This window comes from Macrobrachium nipponense, chromosome 30, assembly GCF_015104395.2.
Source record: "Macrobrachium nipponense isolate FS-2020 chromosome 30, ASM1510439v2, whole genome shotgun sequence".
Lineage (NCBI taxonomy): Eukaryota > Metazoa > Arthropoda > Malacostraca > Decapoda > Palaemonidae > Macrobrachium > Macrobrachium nipponense.
The window spans coordinates 7,616,804-7,644,303 of NC_087218.1; the positions used below are offsets into that span (position 1 = coordinate 7,616,804).

A 27,500-nucleotide genomic window follows, 5' to 3' on the forward strand; every position below is an offset into this window, starting at 1 on the left:
CTGCATTGTAGCTAAAACTCTTACAGTATAGTAATATTCAATCATTTGTCTTCATTTTGAAAGAAATTGGAAGTTTCTAGGACAATATTTAGATTTATGGTGAATTTTTGAAAAAATATTTGTTTGTCCGCACGTTACGAATTCATGCATTATTTTGTGATAATATTTTCTCTGTGTTGCTTTTATCATTTTACAATGTGTTATATACCAAAATGATCGCAATTTAGTGTACATTACAACGAAAAATAAAGTAACTTGTTACCTTTAACCATTTTGCGCACAACGCGATTTGAATAAAATTATATATGAAATTTCGTTTTTGCGCTATCATATATCGCATTATTTATATATGATAATGATAATTTTTTTCATTTCTGATGGTAGCATACTAAACTTCAGCCAATGACAAAATAAGGAGCCAACAATGAACTCTTAATCTTGAAAACTAAGTGCGCTGTGATTTTTTGAAAAAAATATTTTTCCGCTTCCGCGCTCATTCTGAAACGCCTCCGGCACACGGGAGACAATTTTTTTTTTTTTTACCGCTTCGGCGTAAGAGGGTTAATTAACTTTTAAGGTCAAATTTGAGTTTTATTTTTGAAAATGACAGAGTTGCTTCAGTATTCCCCTTTATTTAGTATGAGAAGGATTTTGTGTTTTATGTTGTTACCAGATTGATAATTCCATAAATTTTGCCATTTGTAAAAGGCAGTGGTTGTGAAGATTTTAGATATCGGTGATAGGAGTGAGTGGCTAGATTTGAGTCTGTTATGGTGGCTGTTGCATTGAGTGCTCTATTGGCATCTTCATTTCCCTCAATGCCCTCATGAGAATGGATCTAACATATTTCAACAATTCCATTTGCAGTTCTGCATTATGTAAGTGGAAACTGTTGTAAAAAAAGAACTTTTAAACTAATAGTTTAAAAGGCATCTGAAGTATTTAGTCACTGAAAATGACATAATTTGGGGAGTGTCATGTTTTTAACAATCGTAATCCTGACCATGAGGAAAAGGGTACTTAATAGGTAAAGAGAATTACATAATTTATTTTATTTCTTGATCCTCCACTCAGGGATTTCCAGTTATCATTATAAGTTTTGGTAGTGTGAACCTTTACATACTGCATGTCCAGTTGTGTGATATGGGCCTTGTGAATATTGTGTATTCATTTACTTACATTTTAGTAGAGATTTATAGCAGTTCAGATCTAGATACATTAAGCTTATTAGGTCCAACTGAGAAAGGATGGAGGATTTATCTTCAAGAAGTCTCTTTGGTCAAATAACCTTTTAGTAGAATGGTTAGAATTTTTCATGCATCCTTCAAAGTAGTAATGATGTTTAGTACTGACAGTGTGGGATAAGTTAAAAATGCTTTATGCAGTCATAAGTAGATTAAACAGTTTTTGGGATAGAACTGAATCTTAAGAGCATCAGAAAACATAGTATTGGTAACCCCTTAGAGAGTTAACCCACATTGCACTGTTGGCAGTATTCGAAGTTCTTTCTGGTCCCATTTTGCTTCTATGTACGTATATTGATTTCAGCTGTTACTCTTCATTTGTTCCTTGTAGTCACTTCCAACCTAGTTGTTCAACTTCTCAAATGCTGTTACAGTTTCAGCCACATTTGAGAACAAACCATTGACATGCAACTCATTTATCTCATTAAAATATGTATGGCAGGATATTGAATTGACTTTAAAAAAAAAAAAAAAGTGTTTATAAACAGTAAAGATAGAAAAGGACAAGAAATTAAAATGCTGAAAGATTCCACTTTCTCAAGGAATAATTTTTTGACAGTAAATTTTTGGATTTAGACTACTGTTCATGATATTTATATTATTAGGTAGGCTAGATATTTTATGGAACTAAGACTACTGTACCGTATTTGTAGTATTAAACTGCTGTACATGATTTTGACAGAATTAGACTGCAGGTACTGTGTACTTGAGCCGACAAAAAAAAATTTAAGGCAACCAATGTTTGTTAATGTGAGATAGTCCAAGTTAAAACAAAGTTAGTTTATACTAAATTATAGTTGCAATATGTTGACCTGAAAACTTTCCAGGTAACCAATGTATATTTACATAAATATTTCATAGTAAAAGTTAAAACCAAGTTAGTTTGTACTAAATTTTAGTTTGAGATATGTTGACCTGAAAACTTCCTAGGTAATCAGTGTATATTTATATATATTTTAATAACCTACAGAACTTTATGGTGGCAAGATAGTGTTGCCTGTTTGAAGTCTGTCGGAGTTGTTGGCCTGGCAATGAGGTGGTTAAGCAATGAGGGTCAATTCCTTTCCCCACAAGCAGTCAATCAAGTGCTTATGTCCATATTACAAGGACTTCAGAGACATGGACAGCATGATGCTAATCAGAGTGCACTATTATCCCTTGGGTTGTCTGTATATGAAATGTTTCTACCACAGTTTCCAACAATAAGAGAGGTAAGTTTTCAGGTTCATTCTGGTGCTTATTGTTCCTGCAAACTAGTTTGAAATTTTGATATTTGATTCTTTAGAGCCTACTGTAGTAAAGATTATTATTCGATACAAGTTTTAGAAGAGGAAAAGAAATCTTTTTCCAGTCTGAATTTAGATTTTATAGAGGCATGGTTATTTTTAGCCATTTAGTGGTAAAAATATTGTGTACTTGAAAATTTTCATGTTAATTACTTTGTAAAGACTGGTGTAGAATTGAGGATTTTTAAATCATATATATAAGATATATATTTGGTGTACAGTATACATAGATTACCTGTTTAGTTGTTCATTACCTTATTTATATTTGCATAGCATTTTCAGTGACATTTTACAGTAACATATTTTAAACAGATTTCAGTAGGGAAGGAGAAACACAAGTTGTGTAAAAGTTTATTTATTGAAAGCTTATCTTACAATATGTCTGTAATTAGATATAGAAAATGATACTTTGTGAGTTTTCCAACTAGTAATGACTTTTTCAATTGTTATTAACAATTAGCAATATCGAGATGGCTACTTTATATGGATATTAGAAATTAACTATGGCAACATTGAAAACATTGATTATACGGATATTAGAAATTAACACTGGCAATATTTGAAACATTGAAAAATAAATAATTTGAAACATCATTGATTATACATGTGATACAAATGTAGTATGAGTAAAATGTAAAAAATGGATAGTGAGAGACACATGATGGTTGCATAAGGTTTTTTTGCCGACCCTCTTGCATTAATTAAATTTGGGCCAACTTAACATGTGGAATTACTTTTGCAAAGGCATGGACTTAGGGACTTACCATCTTTTTTTGTTTTTTTCCCGCAGCATTTTATTTTTTCTCGGCATTTTATAAATAATTTTGTTTTAACATTTCTGTCTGCTTGCATGTGTTTTCCATAAATTTCAGGAAAAACACTCCACTTATAATGGTAGGGGATCTGCATGTCTTGGAAATTTGAATGAAATCGAGATTTGACTCTACTATATCTTTACACAGGTGGTGCTAAGCCTTCCTGGTGTTACTGAGGATAGTGTACAAAAGTTTGAGGAGAGACTGTCGAATCTTAATCCAGGCATGAAGTCAACTAAAGCTGAAAAGGCAAAGAAAGATGGTTTTAGAAAACTTGTTAGTGAGGTATGTATAATGTTACTAGTGGTTTTAGAAAACTTGTTAGTGAGGTATGTATATTTAGCTGAAAGATGTGTATTGTAATGAGAACTTCGTTTTTACAACAGTCAATTGATGTTTGTTTTGATTTTATAACAGTCAATTGATGTTAGTGTTTTGGTTAGCTTAATAATTGTAATGTGAGGCATCTTTACTTTATGTGATTTTCACTTGTAAACAATAGTGTGTTAAGTGTTTTGGCAAGCTTAAATAATTGTACTGTGAGGTATCTTTAATCATATAGTGTTAAAAAATGTCCAATCCACTGATTTTTGTTGCTGAGTGAAGGGCTTGTTGTCAGTGACACTTTTGAGCTGAACTGATGTTATTTATTAGTTGAAATTTTATAGAACTGCCTTATTCTGCTGTTTTTCCTTACTATTGATGTATCAGTCCTCTGATACACAATATCTCTTGAGCTAAGTTGCTGGCCACATCTGATATTTATTATAGGACCAAGAGCTTGTTTCTTTTTGTTGGTGTCATCTGTCTGCACAGCTGATATTTACTGTAGGGCCCAGGGCGTGTTCCTCATCAACTGTCATTTTATTTACTGTCATTAATGTCTCAGGATTGCGGACTAAAGCTGAATTTGCTGTTATCATAGGTAATATGTAAGGCTGTCTATGAGTGATTATCAACTTTGTCATCAGAGTAATGCTAATGGATTGGTAACTCTGAGCTGAGCTGGTATTTATTTAAAGTTTCTATTACTTTGGTAGGGACCTACAGTCCATATAATGTCTTATTATTCTTGCACCATCAGCAAACTAGCATTAGCCATTAGCCACTGCAGTTGTTGTCCTTGCATGATCTCCATGAATTTCTCGAGACTGGTATTTGCCATGAACATACATTTGCTGATGCAGTAATGGGTTTGATATTCTGTTAATCATTCTTCTGTGAAGGCACACAGGTTAGGATTAGCCACTGCAGTTCTTGTCCTTGCATTATCTCTATGAATGTCTCATCATTCAACAGCATGTCGAGAATGGTTTTTACTATGAACATGCATTTGCTTTGATGGGTTTGATATTCTGTATTCTTCAGAGAATGCTGTGCGCAGGTTTGTAATCCATGTCATGTTTCTAAGTTGTTCTTTCTTATTCATTGCTTTATGGTAAGTCGTGAATGCAGGACTCTTGTCGTGAATTCAACACTAAAGTTTCCAACAGTTCAGTCTGCTTATTTATTACATGAAACTCCTTCTTGGTGCAGTTCTTTGCTACTCTGGAATCTTATTAATAGCCCATTTTGTAACTTTCACTTCACTATAGACTGATTACTTCACTATAGACTGATTTAGTTCACCATTGTTTGAGAAATACTTCTTACAATATCCATGAATTATAGTCATAACACAATATTCACACTCCATGACAAGTATAATTTACTTCTGTTTGTGTGATGCAACTGGAAACTGGCATCCCAGCTTATAAAAACTTTATGTGGTAAACTTTAAATCTTATTTCCCATTAAGTTCATGCAGCGAACTGGAACTGGCTTCCCTTTCCCTGCTTCTTTAAAAGTCAGTGATGAACTCATCTGGCTTCTCAATAAAAGGTTTCTGTGATGCTCCTTCTGAAACATATAGAAATATTTGTTAAACTTGGGCATTCAGACTCGTAAGATGAGGTTAATTTCCCCTCACAGTTAAACAGCACTGTTTAAACATCAGAAGATGAAAGAATATCTTTACTTTTATATTTATACAAAAATAGTATAGTTTTAGATTCTTAGCAAGCACCATTGATGTTGAGTAACCATGCTGTTCAACCTCATGAATGCAATATGGTGAAATTGGCTGTTGAGTAACCATGCTGTTCAACCTCATGAATGCAATATGGTGAAATTGGCTATGTTGAGTAACCATGCTGTTCAACCTCATGAATGCAATATGGTGAAATTGGCTATGTTGAGTAACCATGCTGTTCAACCTCATGAATGCAATATGGTGAAATTGGCTATGTTGAGTAACCATGCTGTTCAACCACATGATATGCAATATGGTGAAATTGGCTAGTTTGTATAAGGAACATGTAAGTAAAATCATAATGTCAAGATTTTTTCAAGAGCTTCCTACATTAGGTCCTGTTCCATTAAAGGGGATATACTGTCAAAGATTGGTGTTGTGGTATTGTTGGACGTGTTTTACAAATATGTTATTGATGAGACTTAACATTATATAAGTGGTGTTGTTATATTGTTGAACTTGGTTGTTATATAAATTGTTATTGATGAGACTTAACATTATAAATGGTGTTATGATATTGTTGAACTTAATGGTTATATAAATTTTTATATAAATCTGTTATTGATGAGACTTAACATTATATAAATGGTGTTGTGACATTGTTAGAACTTAAAATCTGTTATTGATGAGGCTAACAGTTCAGTGAAAAAAAAAAAATGCCTCGGACAAGTTACATTTGAATATTACTGAAAACGAAAATGGTATGCTGTGCCTAACTTTTACATAAAACTGTTATTGGTTAGGCTAACAGTTCACAAATAAAAAAAAAAAATTGGAATGCTTCAGACAAGTTACATTGGAATATTACTGAAAACAAAAATGGTATGCTGTGCCTCAGGTAAGTGATATGACTAAGTTTTATATTATTCTTTTCAGATTGTTGGTCAAAATGTGGGGCAGGCATTGAAGAAAGAAGTTCACATAAAGAATCTACCACCCATGTTCAAAGCACCAAGACCAAAGCAGCCAAGCCTAGTAGAAACAGATTCAGACATAGGATTAAGTTCCTTATTTGGTTCAGATACCAATGGCCTCTTCTCTTTTTCAGCATCTGTGTGATAACAGGACCAAAAGTTTTATAGGGAACACCGGACTTAATTTTCCATTGTTAGTCATGTATCCTCATTTTTAAAAATTTTATTTATAGCTCCTCCACAGCTTTATTTTGATTTTCCATTAGTCATGTATCCTCATTTTTTTAAAATTTCATTTATAGCTCCCTCACAATTTATTTTTATTTTCCATTGTTAGTCATGTATCCTCATTTTTTAAAATTTTATTTATAGCTCCCTCACAGTTTTATTTTGATTTTCATTAGTCATGCATCCTCATTTTTTAAAATTTTATTTATAGCTCCTTCACAATTTTATTTTGATTTTCCATTGTTAGTCATGTATCCTCATTTTTAAAAATTTTATTTATAGCTCCTTCACTTTTATTTTGTGTAAAAATCATTGGGCATTTAATTTAACTTGACTGGTTTGTGTTGGGGATATAACTGGATTGTATTGGGGATATAATAATGATCCCAAGATGGATCTCACATTAGATATGAGATATGGAGAAGATCTCTTTCTTGCAGACATACAGAATTTGTTATAATTGCTAGTTGAGTAATGCAACTATTTTGATACTCTAGTTGTGTATGTGATCTTATTTGGAATTTACAAGGCAGTTATGATGCTATTATAAATTGTAGAATGATGTGCAGGAGTTTAAAACACTAAAACATACCCTTCAGTGTGAAAATTTCCTGTAGGTTAGGTCACAGCTTCAATTTGTTTTTCCAAAGATCTGCGCTTAATACATGAAACAAAATTTTTTATCTTGAGTTTTCTTTAACCCCTCTGTTAAAAAATCTTAGAAAACATTTTTTTATCTTTTCTTTAATCCCTCTAACTGTTAAAAAATCCTATGTAATAATGCCAGCCTACCAGCTTCTACTCTTCTTTCTCTTAAGAATAAATCTTCCTGTGAGTCAAGAACTGCAACTCAATGAACAATGAATTCCAGAAAGCCAATACTTGAATGACACTAGTTACTTTAATAGATCCTAATGATTATTAACCAATATTAGTGACATTCAAACCCAAGCAATTAAGGATATCCGGGAGATCGGAGATGCTGTTATGCATCTAAAACATTTGATTATTAATAGATTCTAATGATTATTAAGCGCCGTGGTTGGTATGGTATTAGCGTCCCACCTCGGTGGTCACGGGTTCGATTCTCTACCATTCCATTGGGAGTGAGAGATGTGTATTTTGGGTGATAGAAGTTCACTCTCGATGTGGTTCGGTAGTCGCGTAAAGCTGTTGGTCCCATTGCTGAATAACCACTGGTTCCATGCAACATAAAAGCACCATACAAACAAACAAACAAACCAATGATTATTAACCAATATTAGTAACACAAACCCAAGCCTTTACTCTACAATGTTTCGGTCCTTAGATCTCAGTGATGCTGTAGTGCAACTAAAAAGTTTATTAATACAATGTAATGCATAAAAAAAATTTGATTATTAATAGATTCTAATGATTATACCAATATCAGTAACAAACCCAAGCATTTACTCTACAATTTTTCGGGCCATCCTTAGATCTCGGTGATGCTGTAGTGCATCTAAAACATTTGATTATTAATACAATGATAAATATATTCTAAACATACAAACCCAAGCAATTACTCTACAATCTTTCAGGGCATCTCTTAGATCTCAGTGATGCTGTAATGCATCTAAAACATTGATTATTAATGCAACTGATAAATATATTCCAAAACCATTACATTCTAATTCTAAGTAGTTTCACAGTGATTTTAAGACTTATGTGGACGTTGAATTAAACTTCGAGTAATCCATTAATTAGATAATCTAAAAAGCGAATTTTATTAAATATTGGTAAAACAAATATATTCCAAAATATCACCTTCTAATTCTAATTAAACTTTGAGTAATCCATTAATTAGATAATCTAAAAAGCTACTTTTATTAAATATTGGTAAAAAAAATATATTCCAAAATAACACTTACCTTCTAATTCTAAGTACAGTGGTACCTCGAGATACAAAAGGTTCAACTTACGAAAAACTCGAGATACGAAATTTACGGCTCTACATACGAAAAGTTTTCAAGATACGAAAGGTTTCTGAAAGTCCGAGATTCGCCCGGATAACAATTTTGAAAATCGCGCCGCCATCTTAGTGCTAGTAGACTCGCCACCATCCTCCTGCTCTCTCATTGGTTCCTGATGCTAGTTGCAGCCATGAAATCCTTCTCTCCTATTGGCCAACGTCCCTCCCATCATGCATCTACTATGTACACGTGGTGGCCTGGCTCGGCCACTCGGTACCAGCATTGTTATAGTACGCACACGGTATTCGTTTTCGGGATCGTCAATGTGTACATATTTAAAAAAAAAAAAAAGTGACCAAGATCTCTCACATGGGATAAGTGATCAAGGTCTCTCTCATGGGATAACTGGAAACTTTGGAAGGTTGGTAGAATCTCCACTCCCTGCTGAACAGAGGGTGTAGACCAATCATTTACAACATGCATACCAGTAGTACGTGTAATCAAGGCACTTCAGTTTATGTTGAAGGTCAGCAGCCGAACATTCAGTACCCAAATCAGTTGCAGAGTGAGCATTTGGTTGAACAGGGTTTTGATGGACACCAGGGCCAACAGAGTCATGAGGTGCAAAAAAAGAACCAAGTGATAAAAAAACAAAGTTTGAAATTCTGTAAAAATAAAAAAACCTACGTAAAGTAATTAAAAAAATAAAAATAAAAAAAATGCAAAATTAAAGCCGCTTTTCATAAAGTGCAATCATTTGTAGAAGACACCCCCCGAAAAGGGTCACACAGGAACATTGTGAAAAGTAGGCAGAAGCAATCTTCCTTGGATAGTTACGTAATATGTAGTACGTACGTAATATGTAGTACGTACGTATATTTTTTAAGTACGTACGTAAATATGTACAAAAGAAAAAAAACGGCAGCAATTAAAGCCGCTTTTCATTAAAGTGCAATCATTTGTAGAAGACACCCCCCGAAAAGGCTCACACAGGAACATTGTGAAAAGTAGGCAGAAGCAATCTTCCTTGGATAGTTACGTATGTACGTAGCCTCACTCGAAAGGTAAGCTTCCACATTTTACGTATGTACAGTATATTTCTTGTTACCATGTACACTAATATACACTTTATTTACAGGATATATTTTGCATTTTTTTTTATTAATTTAGGTACTGAATGGTCCAAATTGTTGTAGTATTTCATTGTTTATAGGTCAATTTAGCTTCATTATGAAATTTACTAGGGTGTTTTTTGGAGGGCTTGGAATGGATTAGCCATTACATGTAAAATGTGGTCCAAGATACGAAAACCTCATGATACGAAGGGCCCCTCGGAACGGATTAATTTCGTATTTCGAAGCACTACTGTATTTAAAATATACAGTAGTACCTCGAGATACGAAAGGCTCAACTTACGAAAAATCCAAGTTACGAAAGCCAATACGAAAAATTTAACGGCTCTACATACGAAAAGTTTTCTGAAAGTCCGAGATTCGCCCGGATAACAATTTTGAAAATCGCGCCGCGCACCGCCATCTTAGTACTAGTAGACTCGCCACCATCCTCCTGCTCTCCACTGGTTCCTGATGCTAGTCGCGGCCATGAAATCCTTCTCTCCTATTGGCTAGCGTCCCTCCCATCATGCATCTACTATGTATACGTGGTGGCGTGCTTTGGCCACTCGGTACCAGAATTGTTATAGTACGCACGTGGTATTCGTTTTCGGGATCGTCAATGTGTACATATTTAAAAAAAAAAAAAAGTGATCAAGATCTCTCGCATGGGATAAGTGATCAAGGTCTCTCTCATGGGATAACTGGAAACTTTGCAAGGTTGGTAGAATATCCACTCCCTGCTGAACAGAGGGTGTAGACCAATCATTTACAACATGCATACCAGTAGTACGTATAATCAAGGCACTTCAGTTTATGTTGAGGGTCAGCAGCCGAACATTCAGTACCCTCAATCGGTTGCAGAGAGAGCATTTGGTGAACAGGGTTTTGATGGACACCAGGGCCAACAGATTCATGAGGTGCAAAGAAAGAAACAGAATGTTGAAATTCTGTAAAAAAAAATATATAAAAACCTACGTAAAGTAAAAAAAAAAGTAAAAAAAAAGTTAAAAATCAAAAAAAGAAAAAAAAAAAACGGCAGAAATTAAAAGCCCGCTTTTCATAAAGTGCAATCATTTGTAGAAGACCCCCCGAAAAGGCTCACACAGGAATTGTGTATTATAATAAGTGTACGTACGTACATATGTACAAAAGAAAAAAAACGGCAGAAATTAAAGCCGCTTTTCATAAAGTGCAATCATTTGTAGAAGACACCCCCGAAAAGGCTCACACAGGAACGTTGTGAAAAGTAGGCAGAAGCAATCTTCCTTGGATAGTTACGTATGTATGTAGCCTCACTCAAAAGGTAAGCTTCCACATTTTACGTACAGTATATTTCTTGTTACCATGTACACTAATATACACTTTATTTACAGGTTATATTTTGCATTTTTTTTATTAATTTAGGTATTGAATGGTCCAAATTGTTGTAGTATTTCATTGTTTATAGGTCAATTTAGCTATATTATGAAATTTACTGGGGTGTTTTTGGAGGGCTTGGAACGGATTAGCCATTTTACATGTAAAATGTGGTCCAAGATACGAAAACCTCGGAACGGATTAATTTCGTATTTCGAGGTACTACTGTATTTAAAATATATTCCAAAACACTTACCTTCTAATTCTAAGTATTTTCACAGCGGTTTTAAGACTGTGAACGTTGAGTTAAACGTAGTAATCCATTAATTAGGTAATCTGAAAAGATATTTGTATTAATATTGGTAAAATCATGCCCACACTTGACTCGGATATTTGATGAATAACCAATGTGATCCAATTTGTGTATGCAGAAAATGCAAGCCAATACTAAAGGCTAAGCATACAGAAAATGCGGACCAGTAGTAAACTTTAAAAATATAGTTTCATGTGTCTCATGCAGGTGACAACTCTAAAGGTTAAACATTGATGAAAGACAGATCACTTTTACATTTACACCAAACTTTAACAACTGAAATATCAAGCTATGGAAAAATGATAATTTAAGGAAACCTTTTTTTTTTTTTTTTTCAGGTTCTTCATTTTTAATCCAGTCAACTTTTTTATCTCATTTTGAAAGCACTTTGGGCCAGCCATCAAAGAGTCAGTCTTTCTTGCTTCAGTCTGGTTAAACTAACTAATATTATCCCCCTGAGGATTGATATATTTATGAAAATAGTAAATTCAACAGAGGATTGACACAATTATGAAAATAGTAAATTCAACAATGTATATAAAAAAAACTCAGGCAAGTTTACAAAAAATGTATAGTAATTCCCTGTATATGTGGGAATAGGTTTATAGCCCCTGGTGTAACCAAGTATTTGAGTAACAGAATGAACCTCATACAATAAAGAACAGTACTGATTTTTAATAGGGGTACATGTTTATTAAATTATCTTTTTAGGGTTAATATAAAAAATAAAAAAGTTTACTGCAATGCAGTATAGTATGTACTTATATAAAAAGTGCGACAGCTACACTTTAGACCAAAAATACTCATTATTATATAGTCTCCTGTCAATTTTTCCCTTCAGGGGGTTAAACATTAAAGGATTTCTCCATTTTATACTGCTCTATGCTATTTAAAAAAAAAACATTAATCAAAGCTGTTCGAATCTCTACTGCAAATTCCCCCCAACCCCCACAAAAAAAAAAAAAAGTTTTTAAATATTTTTAACAAAGCTGTTAACTTGAGATCTAAACTTTATAATTAATACAGACAAATCCTTCTGGGCAGCCCTGTGAGAGCTAAAAAAAAAATATGTACGTATGGTCTTGTTAAACAACTTAATATTCTACCTTAACTCTCATCTGTTTTCTTGTAGACTGGGAGTGATAAGGTTGGCAGAGTTAGACCTGTAGCTTTAGGGGTCTCTGGTAAAGGTATCTTGTGAGAGATTTCACCAATATTATGAGCACCTTCCGCTATATCACTTAGAAAATCAAAGGCTGTCAAATCTGACTTTGAATTACTCCCTTGACTGACTCATGGATATTTGATGAATAGCACACTACATTAATCCCTGTATGTAGTTTGTAGAGTAACACAAAAATTCAATGTGCGAATGCCCATAACATGCCTGAAATTATGTCAAGTTTTGGAAACAAATCATTTACTGAAGTTTTGGCAGTCTCCACTGTTTTCAATAAACCCAATTATAAAATTTTTGGTTGTACTTGCATAAATAAAACCTCAAATTAATAATGACAAATACTTTGGTCAGCCCTTGTGAAAGGTAAATAAATTACCACAGTGATCTGGTTAGACTACTTAATAATACCACCTAGATTAACACTTTGCTAGTCTTACAACTGAACACAAGATTATGTCTCAATCCCATGGACACTTAACAGTCCTCCTATGAAAGTTGAATCATCAGTTTCTCAGAACGTTTTCTAGAGCCACCAGGTACTATTTGTATTTGAGGATTCAGCTTCTAATGAATCGACTTGAAGTGCACCAAATGTCCAGAACCACATCTGGTTAATGATGTACTCATCAGGTCTTTTCTTACATATAAATTTTTACAATGAATGTAGATTAGGCTAATAGATGAGAGGAGCCATATTATCTTGTAGGGTCAAATTATTTCTCTGGAAAATCTTGGATTGATTGACTGATTGATTTATAGACTTTTGGCATACACGCCAAGCACTGGAGCAACTAAGGCCATTTAGTGCTGAAATGGATATTGAGAGTGAAAAGTTTGAAGGGGTGCAACAGGAGGAAAACCTTGCAGTTGGACTATGAATCAATTGTTATGAGAGGGTGGACAGAAAGATGGAAGAAAGAGAATATGAATGGAGGCACAGTAAAAGGAATGAAAGGGGGTTGCAGCTAGGGGCTGAAGGGACGCTGCAAAGAACCTTAAATAATGCCTACATTACACGCATGAGGTGCGCTGATGGCACTAACCCCCTACGCAGGGGAAGATCTTGGAGAAGGAATGAGCTGTGGCTATATCTAAGGATCTGTCACAGAGTAGCTACTCACCCTGTCTTGTATCAGTTGTAAAACATTTTCACGACATGGAAAGAATAAACCGGTTACTTTTTTATGTTCATAATGAACATTTTGATTCAACTTTGTTACTGTTAACAAATGATTGTTGATGTTCTAAATAGCTGGAGCTCTGCATGCTGTTCTTTGTCAAAGATATGTCATAAATATGCCAGCTGGAACTTGTTTAGCAACTAGGTTTGGTGTGTTAGCTATCTCAGATTCTCATGATAGACCTAATACATCTCTAGCTCCCAGGCTCCTTTCAAGGCATCATGCGGAACAATACCATGACTATCTCATCAAGATTTATCAGCTGACAACGTGTGACCCCTGGTGGCTATATGCCTCATCCCATATTGTGTCTGTGTCCAGCTTGTCTTTACCAGGTGTCAGTGACAGTTTGCTTTTGTATCGAGTGACTCTTATCTCTTGTACCTCACATCCCTGTATGTGACATCCAATTCTTGACCACTTATAACGGATCTGTGTGTCTAGATAACCCGTGATGGATGACTGTCCTGAATGGGTGTTTGTGTTTCAGATCTGGTGTTGTGTCTCAATGACCCATATTTGTGCCCCATGTGGGCGCACATCACACCAATACCTTAATGGGAGCATGGCACACTGAAACAGGGGTAAGTATACCTCTTCCAGATACAGAAACACAAACACCCAAAGTAGAGCCTCAGTACCGTGATCGGTATGGTCTTGGCCAGCCATCTCGGTGGCCGCGAGTTCGATTCTCGGGCATTCCGCTGAGGCGTTAGAGATGTGTACTTCTGGTGACATAAGTTCACTCTCGACGTGGTTCGGGAATCACGTGAAGCCGTTGGTCCCGTTGCTGAATAACCACTGGTTCCATGCAACGTAAAAACACCATACAAACAAAAACAAAACAAAATACAAACCCCCAAACAGAAACATTCATCAAAAGTCAATTACGCATATCAGATACAAGAGCTGAGACACAAACTCAGTACAAGAAGCCAAGGCACCAACACATGTATTATGGACCGTTGACATGGGCACCTGGTACGGGAGTCTGCAATATGGAACAGGTCACAGAGATTATTAACTGATGAAACTCACCCAGACAGCTTGATATTATTTCTTGACACTTAACAGGATTAAGATAGCCTCAGATGCTGTAGGTCTTCTTTCTGTGTGTGTTGTCAGGACAGCTTGAAATTTGTAATTCTAGTTACCAAATGAGTTAAGATGGCAAATTTTTTTTTACATATTCATGACAGTAGACAAAGCATACAATTCATGCTATGGTGAACATGCACATGATCAATGTTAAGAGTATATTGTTGTTCCCGTCTCAGTGTGCCATGCTCCCACTAAGGTTTTGGTGTGATGCACTTTATTTATGGAACGTATTTGTATGCCCTATTCCCTTATGTAATATGGGTGTGCCCCATTTTCATTCCTCTACAGGGAGTCAGATCTTACAATATGCTATATACGGAACACTACTTGGTGCTACAGGTTTTCTGCAGCACCCCTTTGCCCTCGGCTGCATTGCTGTTTGCCAAGTATTTTTTGTGTGTTCCCTTTGGCATTTTCCCATCTGGCTACTAAACTTCTTTTATTTCACCATGCACCAATCTTTACCAAAGGAAATAAAGATAACAATGGTTCTCGCTAATCATAAACTTATACTTCTAACAGAGAAATCTAAACTCGGCAGGCTTGTTAATACAACTAAAATAGAACCTCTACTTACGGACCTCAACCTCATGGACTTATTTACTTATCAACTACATTGTCATAAATTTTTTGCTTGGTTACCATTTTGGATGTCATACCTTTTTTTCTTAAACAAATCTTTTCAACTGAACATTATATGTTAATTAAACACTAGTCATATGTGGAACTGATGTTGAACCATAAGATATATCTAGAAATTATTTAGTCCACGCTATAATGCATATAGAGTTTTTGTTTACTTAACAGATTTTGCTAGTATTGATTAGAGAGCCAGACACCCCAAGTGTCTGTTCAGATAAAGAACTACTAATAACAGTCTGCTTCCTTTCATGGGTTGATAAACTATGCTCCCATTCATGGCCTTGGTTTACTGTTACTACTCATACACACGTGGAAACTGGGCTCTGGACGTCTGCCTTGGATCGTGAAGCATTGGTGGAATCTAATAATAATGGGCCCCTCATAAGTTTTCCATCAGACATACTTACTACGTATGATAGAATAATGCAAAGTTCACAACTTGAGTATTTCTTCAAAAGCAGCCAACAGAGGAAAAGCGTAAGGTCTAGATTCGACCATTCTAAAAAGGAAGGTATCAACTCGCCATGCCTGAGGATGGAATTTTACAATTCTTGCTGGTACAGTTGCCTCAATTTTGGGTAAAAGAATACCATAACGTGATATTGGTGATACTGGAGTTTTTACACTTTTGCTTTTAAAGCTCCTTAATAAACCTAATATCAATATCTTACCAAAATTAATGCAAATTTATTATAACTGAGACTTTACCATTCATTCCCACAGGGCTGGTACTAAATACAAATTTCCCCAACCTGATACCACAACCCTAGGTTTCCTATTGCCCTCTACCAAATTGTTACGATATAGGCGTGCATAAAATAAGGACAGCTTGCACCAAAAATTAAGTTAAAATTTCACACATAACATGCAGTCAACAAAACTTACAAAAACCAGAATTACTACTGGTAATATTCTACTTAAAAAATGATTGAATTTTGGACTGGACTGAAAAATAAAATTTTCCACTTTTATTGAGTGCTTCGAACACTGTTCAAGTTTTTCTTGAGTAAATGACAACCAACCACAACTAATCCAGCCTGATCTTGGGTATCAGGTCCTTAGTCTTTACCCTTGTGCATGATATTAGTTGGAAAAAATTCCCTGAACTTCGGGTTAAGGTCCATATCTGTATTTTACTGCTTTTGTGCTGTCTCTCACCAAAAAAACCCACTTCCTCACTGTGGGCCCCTCGATTTTGGATATAACTGAGCTTAAAGGTGGGTTCCTTTATCTCTCTAGGTTCTCATTTGCTAATATGGTTTCAATTAAAATAGTACTTTTTGTATGTCGTACATCCAAATAGCATATACCACGGTATCTCCCTAAACTAAAAAGAATATAAGATGTTTCCCTACAGAACCAACTTCCTTATAAATATGTGGTATGCATAGGTTATGTATGACACCCTAGGACCAGTTTAGAGTAAAAATAATGGCCATTTTGGCATAAAGCAATGGTCTATGAGCACAAATGTGCAAATTGGATTGATACCTAATAATAATAAAATTTAATACAAAGAAAAACCTGCGTAATAGTCTCCCAAAAGACGAGGTAAGATAAGCGTTGGGAGGTACCGGTGTCCGTGACTTGGGTTATTTAACCACAACCAACCTACCTCCATAAACGAAAAAAAAAATCTCCAGAGAGGATATCATTTAAGCCTACTTGCTATAAAAAAATCTATACTTAACACTTATTAAAAAATTAGTAAATGGAGAGTGTCCATCACAGATACGGCCTTTGGGTTAAATTCCTCAAATACTTGCTAGTCAATGCAACTTGTTTTAGCGAGTACGCCACTACTGGTAGCTGACTTCAGCATTTCAGGACGTTTTAAAAAAATCCGAAGGATATGTAAATATGAATATATAATCTTAAAACTTCTGTACGATCTCCAGTTTAGTTATAAACTCTATAGTCCGTGCATTCAATTAATACTGTCCCTTTTATATTCTGAAAACAACCAAAACAACACAGGCATTTTTCTCAAGTTGCTGCAAATAAGAAAATTAAGGAAGCTTACAACAATAATTTACTTTAATAAACATATTCAGAACAACTTACTTTAATAAACATATTCAGAACAATTTACTTTAATAAACATATTCAGAACAATTTACTTTAATAAACATATTCACAACAATTTAAATTTACTAAAAACATATTCACAACAATTTACTTTAATAAACATATTCAGAACAATTTACTTTAATAAACATATTCACAACAATTTACTTTAATAAACATATTCAGAACTAAACAGATGACTCTTGTCTGGTGTCACTTTTATAGACTTAAGTAGTTGGAAGATGTGTAAATAATTAACAACAGAATCATGTTAAAGTACAACAAGTATAACATGCGCCGAAGAAACTTTGGCCCATTCGAGTTTTCTGTACAGCGTATAATGCTGTATGAAACTCAGCCACCGCCTATCAAGCTTTCAGCTACGGCCCGGTGGTGGCCTGTGTTGTTGGCACCTACAGAGGTGCCAGACGCGCACGGCCATGGCAAACGTTAACCTTGTTTAAAAGAAAAACTACTGAGGCTAGATGGCTACAATTTGGTATGTTTGATGACTGGAGGGTGGATGATCAACATGCCAATTTGCAGCCCTCTAGCCTCACTAGGTTTTAAGATCTGAGGGCAGACAGAGAAAGAGCGGAAGGACAGACAAATAACCCTCTCAGTAGCTTTCTTTGACAGAAAAAAAAGAAAGAAAAAAAAAGGTCCTTTGCTCTCGAATTCACCCCTCTGGTGAAACTGGAAAAATCACTATATCACGAAAGTTTTACGCTCCGTGACAAGGGAAATGCAACGTCTTTGTAACCGGCGCTGTCAGTCTCCCCCCAAATTCAACATTTTATAAGATTTCAAAACTCTACCCCGGCTGCCAAAATGAGTCTTCATTCTTTCGTCTCTGGAAGATTTGCCATCACGAGAACTTGCGTCGCCAACCATCCTCTAAACTATAGTCCAGTGGTTGAGCTTTCAAAAACCAAACCTACCCCGGTTGCGAAATCGTCTCTCATTACCCCATCCTGTGGAAATGCAACAACATTGTAGGAACGCGCCTCGCCAATCCCTCTCAAATCCAGTCCTCAATTGATGTATAGAAGAAAAAAAATATATACATATATACGTATCTACCCACAGTTACGATACCAATCGCTGTTTTCTCAGCCTGGGAAATCCACCTTCGTATAAGAGTCGTCGACGACAACAAAAGCACGGAGGGGGGGGGGATGGGGGAGGGAGGAGGGGGTGGCAGTTATGGGATCTGCGGCTCGTCGAAACGGAGCAAAATTAAGCAGCTGGACAGAGCTGGAAAAGCCAACCTATCTACTAGAACTGCCGGTAACGAGTTTACCATCTGCGAACAAAGATGACCATCAGTACGGAAAGGCCCAGAGAGAGAGAGAGAGAGAGAGAGAGAGAGAGAGAGAGAGAGAGAGAGAGAGAGAGAGAGAGAGAGAAATTGCATGTAGTTACATAGACAGAGATGCTCCAACGACCTACTATAGTAGTCCACCCGAGGACACACTTTGGAAAATAAATAGAAATCGATATATTACAAGTGTATACACCATTTCATCAAATCTGATCCTAAACTATCCTCCGGTAGTGACGCTGTTGATAACTTCATCTGGCAGCCTGTTTCAAAATGAGGCTATTTTACATGCGAGAAATTCCCACAGGTTGAATAGCCCTTGAGAATGTTGCAGAAAGGCCTCTCTCTCTCTCTCTCTCTCTCTCTCTCTCTCTCTCTCTCTCTCTCTCTCTCTCTCTCTCTCTCTCTCTCGATTTCGATTATTGCATATTCTTTGCACAGGGAGAGAAAATTCCTCGTTGCATCCTGCAACATCCTAACCATACATCGCAACCAAGTGGACAAATCTATTTCAATCATCTCTATTGCGTAAGACTGGTGAGAGCGCCCTATGCAAAGGAAAGCAACCTTCCCTATCCCTACCGAGTATTTCTTCCCACTCGTATACTGGCTTTTGCTGCGCCCGTCCACGCTCTTGCTAACCATATTGCCAAGCCTTTTCCCCCCCCCCCCCCCCACCTTCCCTCCTCCTCTTCGCAAATAGATGCTTTTTGTATGGGCAATTCCTTTTTACCATAAGTTGGACGTCCCACATTCCGCTCTCCTCTTACGGGCCTGTTTCCGAACGCTGAGAATTGTGTTCGTTTCGATGTTCCTATTTCTCCTTTTCTGTGGGGCTTGCCAAACACACACACACACACACACACACAAAGATTGATTTGACATTGCTGCCTGGTGTCACAGTTAGCAAGGTCATCGACAGAGAGAGAGAGAGAGAGAGAGAGAGAGAGGAGAGAGAGATTGATCTGATATTTCTAAACTGACTTTGCAGTTGCACGGGTCACACACACACACGCACATACAGATGTCGCAGTTAACCCAGGTCATCAAGCGCGGAGGGAGAGAGAGAGAGAGAGAGAGAGAGAGAGAGAGAGAGAGAGAGAGAATCTGATATTATTAATAGACTTAGCAATTACCGAGGTCGTCGATGGAGATATTTATTTGATGTTAATTGGCGTTGCAACTACCGAGGTGATCGACACACACACACACACACACACACACACACACAGAGAGAGAGAGAGAGAGAGAGAGAGAGAGAGAGTCGAATAAAATCCATATTTTCCCCTTTATCTTTTACTCCGAATTACTGTGAATAGAGAAGAAAATATGAATAAAATGAGATTACGCCTCCCTCTTTTTTCCGTATTCCAACTTGTTTGAGAGAGAGAGAGAGAGAGAGAGAGAGAGAGAGAGAGAGAGAGAGAGAGAGAGTTTTGCAAATTCAACGCAGTCCACTTCTTGCCTCCCGTCGCAACCTCCCCCTACCCCTACCCGCCTCCACTGACACCGCCCACTAAAAGGGGCCCTGTAACCCTTTTTCCCTGGGCTGTCCCCTACCCTTTTGTTTTCCCTCGCCCTATACCTTCTTTCCCGGTCCCATCACTGCGTGCCCGGGCATCCCATAGGGGGGTTATTCAACCGTATGCAAATGCCCGCGACAAAAACGGTGACGCCGTCCCGAGAATCGCTGCAACATTGGTTTTTGTTGCAGGTTACCCAGGCAGCGTGTATAGGGGGCGAATAAGGGTGACCGGATGGCTCTGCCAAAATGGGTATGGGGGAAGGGAAGGGAAGGAAAGGAGGAGAGAGAGAGAGAGAGAGAGAAAAAAAAGGACTGTGCTAACAGCTGGGCAAGAGGGCATGCCCTTACTGAAATATTTCTCTCTCTCTCTCTCTCTCTCTCTCTCTCTCTCTCTCTCTCTCTCTCTCTCTGTTAAATCATACACATGCGTCGTATGTATGCGTTGCTTTTTTACCCATTATCTTACTTCATTCGAGCAAATGAACCAGTATGCATACATGCTTTCGTTTATATATAAACCACAATATATATATAACCATATATATATATAAATGTTGTTTATATGAATGTTGTATATATATTAGTATATATATATATATATATTATATATATATATATATATATATAATCAATATATATATATATATATATATATATATATATATATATATATATATATATATGTAATTATGCAGAAGCCAGGTACTATGTCGTACCTCTAAAGTAAAGGGGGATACAATCCACAATGAAGTAAATTCCTCTTGTAGTTTGAAATATACAAGAAATATATATTTCAAACTACAGAGGAATTTACTTCATTGTGGATTGTATCCCCCATATATAATTATATATATATATATATATATATATATATATATAATATATATATATATATATATATATAAAGGATGCATCCATGACTACTGGGTTTATTTGCACAAATAAAGGAAAAGTTTGGACTCACGCATGCATGCTTAACACACACACACACACACACACACACACACATACATATATATATATATATATATATATATACATATATATATATATATGATATATATATATATATATATATATATACACACATATATTATATAATACATATAATAACCTCACAGTTGCATTATGAATTAATTGTTAGGAGAGGGTGGAAAGCAAGGTGGAAGAAAGAGAATATGAAAGGAGGTACAGTAAAAGGAATGGAAGATGGTGTAGCTTAAGTCAGGCCTACAGTGCACCGCATGAGGTTTACTGACGGCTCTACCCCGCTACGGGGCCTTTATAAGCTAAAGGCAACGCCTTCTTCAAACATTAATTAAGAAAACACGATAAATTCTCCTGCTGCTCGGTGGAGTCAAAGGACGCTGGGTCTACGGAAGAAATACTACCGAACGCTCGTCTGCTTATACGAATTATCGACAATAAATTAACGTTCGCATTCAAATAGACCCGAGGTGGCTGCGGGTGTCTGAGAGAGCCTATGGCGAATTGGGTCTTGGTGCTTCGGAGTAATAGCAGAGATGTCGAAAGTTAAAAAGACAAATTGCCACTTTTTTTTTTCTTTTATCTCTTACGCTCTCCCTCTCTCCATTTTTCTTCGCCTAGACCGACCATTATAAATCGCGTAATTTCAGTCGAGATTACGTATCAACGGACAATTAAAATGGCCTATTTTCCCCTCTCCTTCTTCATATATAGCTCTGGCAGCCTCTGATACATCAGACAATTTTAAGTCGAGGTTACGTTTGGGTGGGGCTGCTTAAAAATGATTTGCTTGCGAGGGTGGGGTGGGGTGGTGGGGGGGGGGGGGGAATACTTTGGATTTTAGAGAGAACAAAGATTTACACTGATGGCGTTGATCTTGGGGGCTACATCCATTTGTGTATTCGGTCTCCCCAATGTTAATTTCTTACCCAATTCTCTTTATTTCATGAATTATACTTTACCTGGGTTACTTTCTGGATGTTCACTCAAATGTTTTCCGAATCATTTCCTATTCTGATAATGATCAACATATGTGGGCGATGCTGCCAGTATGTTGTCGAAGACTTCATATCTCTGGGATGATAATTTATGTAGAGCAGCCATGAGTTTCTGAAGAGATCCCATTCTTTGATTGGGTTAGCCCTAATGCGTGAATTGGTGGGATAATAATCTTCCGATCCAGATTTTATTAACTCTTAAATAAAGCTCTTCAATGCAGGCATATCAACTTTTGCAGGACTGTACATTACAGTGAACTAATATTAGACTGGACGAATATGGTTTTACCTGCAGAAGCTGTAACTTTTACAAGTATTAACCTTCTGGTTCTCAGCATTTCTTCTGAGATGCTTTTGATATTGAATCTGGTAGAAGAGATCATCACGGTACTTTTTTTAACAGTCAAAAGTAGACCAGTTTTAGCCTCCGGGTTCAAGCGCAATTCTGGAAAACCGAAAGAATGGTTTGAATTATACGCGGAATTTGGAAATTACTTTTTTTTTTTTTTTTTTTTTTTTTTTTTTTTTTTTTTTATTTTTTTTTTTTTTTTTTTTTTTTTTTTTTTTTTTTTTTTTAATGCATGTTATGTATGACACACAGTTTACATTATGACCGGTTTTGCTCTGTTTTATTAAGATATCTTGAAGGCGAAGCCGATCAGAATTTATAGACAGCGATTAATTTTACCCTTGGTAGTTTTTATTTTAACTTCAGGTGCGCCTGTTATTCCAAACGCACACATTATCACGCACACACACACAGACACACATGCATATATATACGTATATATAAATATAAATATAAATAATTACATATTTTACAAAAGTGCGTGAATGACAATGTGAATGTGTAAATGCATACCTCAAAAGTGAAACGCATGCTTACATAATACTCGCAAGCAGATAGATAACGCATGAAGTCTTCAAACTATAAATTAATAAAATCATCTCAAACCTGTTCTCCATTTGTCTTCCTGACAACCTTTGAATTTTCCTCCCCTCCCCAGGACAGACAGAGAGGAAGAATGAACTATGAGAGGAGCAAGACGGGAAAACGAAGAGGAAGAAAAAAAAAAAAAAAAAAAAAAAAAAAAAAAAAGTGAGAATGAGTGAAAAAAGGGAGGGTGAATATGTTTATAGAGTTAAAAAGGTAAAGAGCACCATGAGGACTTCTAGACGGAATCCTACGGCTACACTTAAAATACCTTTTAGATACAGGGACGTATTGAGTCTGAAGTCTTCTCTACAGAGAGAGAGAGAGAGAGAGAGAGAGAGAGAGAGAGAGAGAGATGCTAATGGGTTGACAGTGCAATTAAGCCACAAAAACTTGAACCTTTTGGCTATATAATACATTAGAGTATCTTTTCCTCAACTTATTTACTCTGATCCTGAAAGACGCAGATCCAGCGTGTTCAGTGAGGTCCAGCCCCTCCCTCCCTCTCTTTCGTCCGCCATTTTGTTCTCACTTTGGTCAGGCCTGGGCTACACAGAGGCGTCACTTAAGGTTCTTTGCAGCGTGCCTTCTGCCCTATAGCTGCAACTCCTTTCGTTCCCTTTACTGTACCTCCTTTCATATTCTCCTTTCTTCCACCTTACTTCCCACCCTCTCATAACAGCTGATTCAAAATGCAACTGCTTTGAGGTTTTCCTCATGTTACACTTTTCAAGCCTTTTATCGTCAATTGCCGTTTCAGCACTGAATGACCTCATAGGTCCCAGTGCTTCGTGTTTGGCTTAAATTCTGTGTTCAATTCAATTCGTGAAAGCGTCTGGTTTGCCACCCCCAGTGGACTTGATAAATAAGACTAGATTGATTTTAAATTGATATTATCAGGTCTTGGGGCGTGCGGGACGAAGATCTGAAGACCCCGGGGTTCTTAACCCCCCTTGGGGGGTGCGACTGCGGGGTGCGACACATCCTCTCCCTGGGCATTGCAAGCGAAAGTGCCTCATCAAGCAAGAGCATTGTCCCGGAAGCAATTGAGATAAGATGACAAGGATCGATGGCGGAAGTCAGGCGGGTGATTATGCTTGCAATTAAGGAACTAATTGCCTTCCCCTTAGAGCGAAAAAAAAGTAAGAAAGAAAAAAAAAAGTCGAACAGAAAGGAAAAAAGTGCTTTTATCTCGTTTGCCGGAGAAGTTGTATTAAGCTAAATTACACGTTGAGCACATCAACTGTCAGGGGTGGCGAGGGGGGAGGTAAAGATGAAGGGGGTGGGGGGCTGGGGGTGATATACTACTTTAACCGAGGGTACTTTGCTAGCTTGGAGACGCTGGACGACGTGGGAGCGCGCACCAGGCTCGAGAAATACGAGAGTACTCTCTTAAGAATGGGGCAACGTGGGAGCACGGCGGGGTGGGGAATGTAAGATGGGAATGTGGGAGTGACTGCGAGCGTGGGGGACATGCAGGAATGCTTGCAACGGTGGGAAAATGCAAGAGTTCTCGTGAGCGTTATGGAAACGTGGGAGTACTTTAGTAGGATCATCAAACGTTGGAATACCTGTGACCGGGGCGAGTGTGGGTTGCCTCAATCAAGATCTACGCTCAAATGTGGGATTGCCAACGACTGCGGGAAGTGTGACTAATACTGTTGCCTTAGCAGTGAGGAGCTCAATGTCTATTCTTCACGATTCCCGGCCACAGTCTTTGCCAGATTCGTGACAGAAATGAGTTTCTCACGTCCATCACAACACTGATGACTGACCTGATCACCATTCTTTGACTTCTGCAGTCTTGTTAATACTCACTGATAGCTGCTCCTCTGTGACTTCTAGTAGTTTCCATTCCCGTTACAATGTAATGTCCAAAAAAGTTTATTCTAAGCAAGTTATCCTTAACTAAAACCTATAGGCTTGGCAACAGGTGTAAAGAAATACTATTCTTTGTGACCGGATTGTACATTACAAGTAAGCATATTTACGAAATGGCTTACAAAATATTTAATCACTATTTTCATTATCAAGTCCATTGGGGCTGGCAAACCAGACGCTTTTATGAATTGAATTGAACATAGAATTTAAGCCAAACACGAAGCACTGAGACCTATGAGGTCATTCGGCTCTGAAACGCAAAATTCGGATTCCTTACGAAACCTAAATCTCGGAAGATGGAAAACAGAAAAAGGGGATGGAATTCCGAAACTAGACAGTGAGTGGATTCAAAGAAACTGTCATCGTACATTAAATTCATTCATGCCCAGTCGCTACTTGAACCGTTTGTGTTGTAGAGTCGTATCAGTCTGCGGTTGAATATTTATTTATGGGAGATTCCCGAAGGGCATTTAGAACAGTTTCTCACCCCTGCTGTCAAGATCAAACAAATACCGTCGCCATTAAGTCTGGCGAGCTACAGCTTTGACTATTTACTACTTAAGTACAAACTATAGTTTTGACAGATGAGGCTGCCATCAACGCCGCCAAATTGTAGTCTGCTAGTTCAATAGTCTGACGGTAATTGCTTGCTAAAGCAAAATTTACGCATTCTCCACACTATGGAAATTGCGATGGCCACCGAGTATCGGCGATGGAATTCTACTGAAATATGTCAAATGCAGCTACTTCGCAATGCCTTGCCTTTATTTTTGTTTTACTGTCAGCAACATCGATTGACAGAGTATGTATGTTTCGCTGAGTTAATTACCTGCTTTTAAATATCTATTATCAGTCGTATGTTACTTTAACTTTTCTAGACTGTTTATATATTCTTTTCAATCGTGGACTATGGATTCTTGCTTGGCAAGTTGAAGCCCACTTTGCCTTTTCACGTGTGAGTTGGTTTTAGTGTTAAGTGGTAATATTATATAATGTCAATAATGCACAGACAGAAAGATAAAAGCCATTTCAGGTTCGGATTTCCTCACGAGAACTAAGGAATCCTGCCTAGTGGGGTAACGCGCTCTTTGCCTTGTCACATGTAAATGGATTCTGATGCTATATGATAATATTATTATATAATAGTAATAATGCAGAGACAGAAAGATAAAAGGCATTTCAGATTAACGCACGCTTTGCCTTGTCACATGTAAATGGGTTCTGATGCTATATGATAATATTATAATAATAGTATTGATGCAGAGACAGAAAAAAAAGGCATTTCAGGTTTGGAAATTCGCGAGAGATTCATCCAAGCGGACCACCCTGAGTTCGACAAAACCGCACGGATCTCGATTAGTCACGTCGGGTTGTTTCAAATGCCTGCGACTAAACGCCCAGACCTGTATCGACGTGACTGATCAACGTGAAACCGATTATCACAGGTTATTATGTGAGTCCTGCCTGACGTCTCTCGTGCTTTCCCAGTGCCTCGGATTTTCTCAGTCTGGCTTTCGTGACGAGCCGAGAATGAGTTTTCGAAGTCTTCTCGGCAGACAGGAACCGAATCAAAGAGGTGTGGCTTTCTCGGAGATGAATATCTTGAGAATCGTGAGCAGGTTTCTAAACGGAGATGGTAAGGGGAACTTGCTTGTCGATGTTTTAAGAGACTAGTAGTGACTAGACCCAGTAAAGGGTCAATTCACTTTATAAAGCTCACAACGGACCATCAAGACGTAGCTGATTCATGCAGAATGCCGATAAATATTCACGAATCACGGCAGGCATCAAAGCCGTCAGGCTTCTGTACGGCCAATCCACTTTTTTTTTTTTTCAGGGGAATGCCAGTAAAATGTCAAATTTATAGTTTGATAGTTTGTAAAGGAATTGTCGTTATTATTATTTATTTATATAAATATATATCTATATAATATATATATATATATATATATATATATATATATATATATATATATATATATAAATTATATATATAGTATTTATATATATATATTATATATTTAATTTTATTTATTTTTTGGGGGTCTATCACGGTCCTCTAATTCGACTGTGGGGTTCCGGGTTGCATCCTGCCTCCTTAGGAGTCCATCACTTTTCTTACTATGTGCGCCGTTTCTAGATCACACTCCTCTGCATGAGTCTGGAGCTACTTCAGCTTCTAGTTTTTCCAGATTCCTTTTCAGGGATCTTGGGATCGTGCCTAGTGTTCCTATGATTATGGGTACGATTTCCACTGGCATATCCCATATCCTTCTTATTTCTATTTTCAGGTCTTGATACTTATCCATTTTTTCCTTTCTTTCTCTTCAACTCTGGTGTCCCATGGTATTGCGACATCAATGAGTGATACTTCCTTCTTGATTTTGTCAATCAACGTCACGTCTGG

General features: G+C 37.0%; 1 protein-coding gene and 1 pseudogene across 12 annotated transcripts in view; one reads left to right on the top strand and one right to left on the bottom strand.

Annotated features, from left to right (window-relative positions):
• LOC135201966 (exportin-5-like) overlaps positions 1-7,241 on the top strand; it is a 112,904-nt pseudogene extending 105,663 nt beyond the window's left edge.
• Positions 3,625-27,500, bottom strand: part of LOC135202253 (uncharacterized) — a 1,045,919-nt gene continuing 1,022,043 nt past the window's right edge. For all 12 annotated transcript variants that reach the window (XM_064231542.1, XM_064231547.1, XM_064231544.1 and 9 more), the window contains 2 exons: positions 11,217-11,296; positions 3,625-5,244 (listed from right to left, as the gene is read on the bottom strand). The gene's annotated coding sequence lies outside the window, so the exon portion shown is untranslated. The remainder of the gene's footprint in view (positions 5,245-11,216; positions 11,297-27,500) is intronic.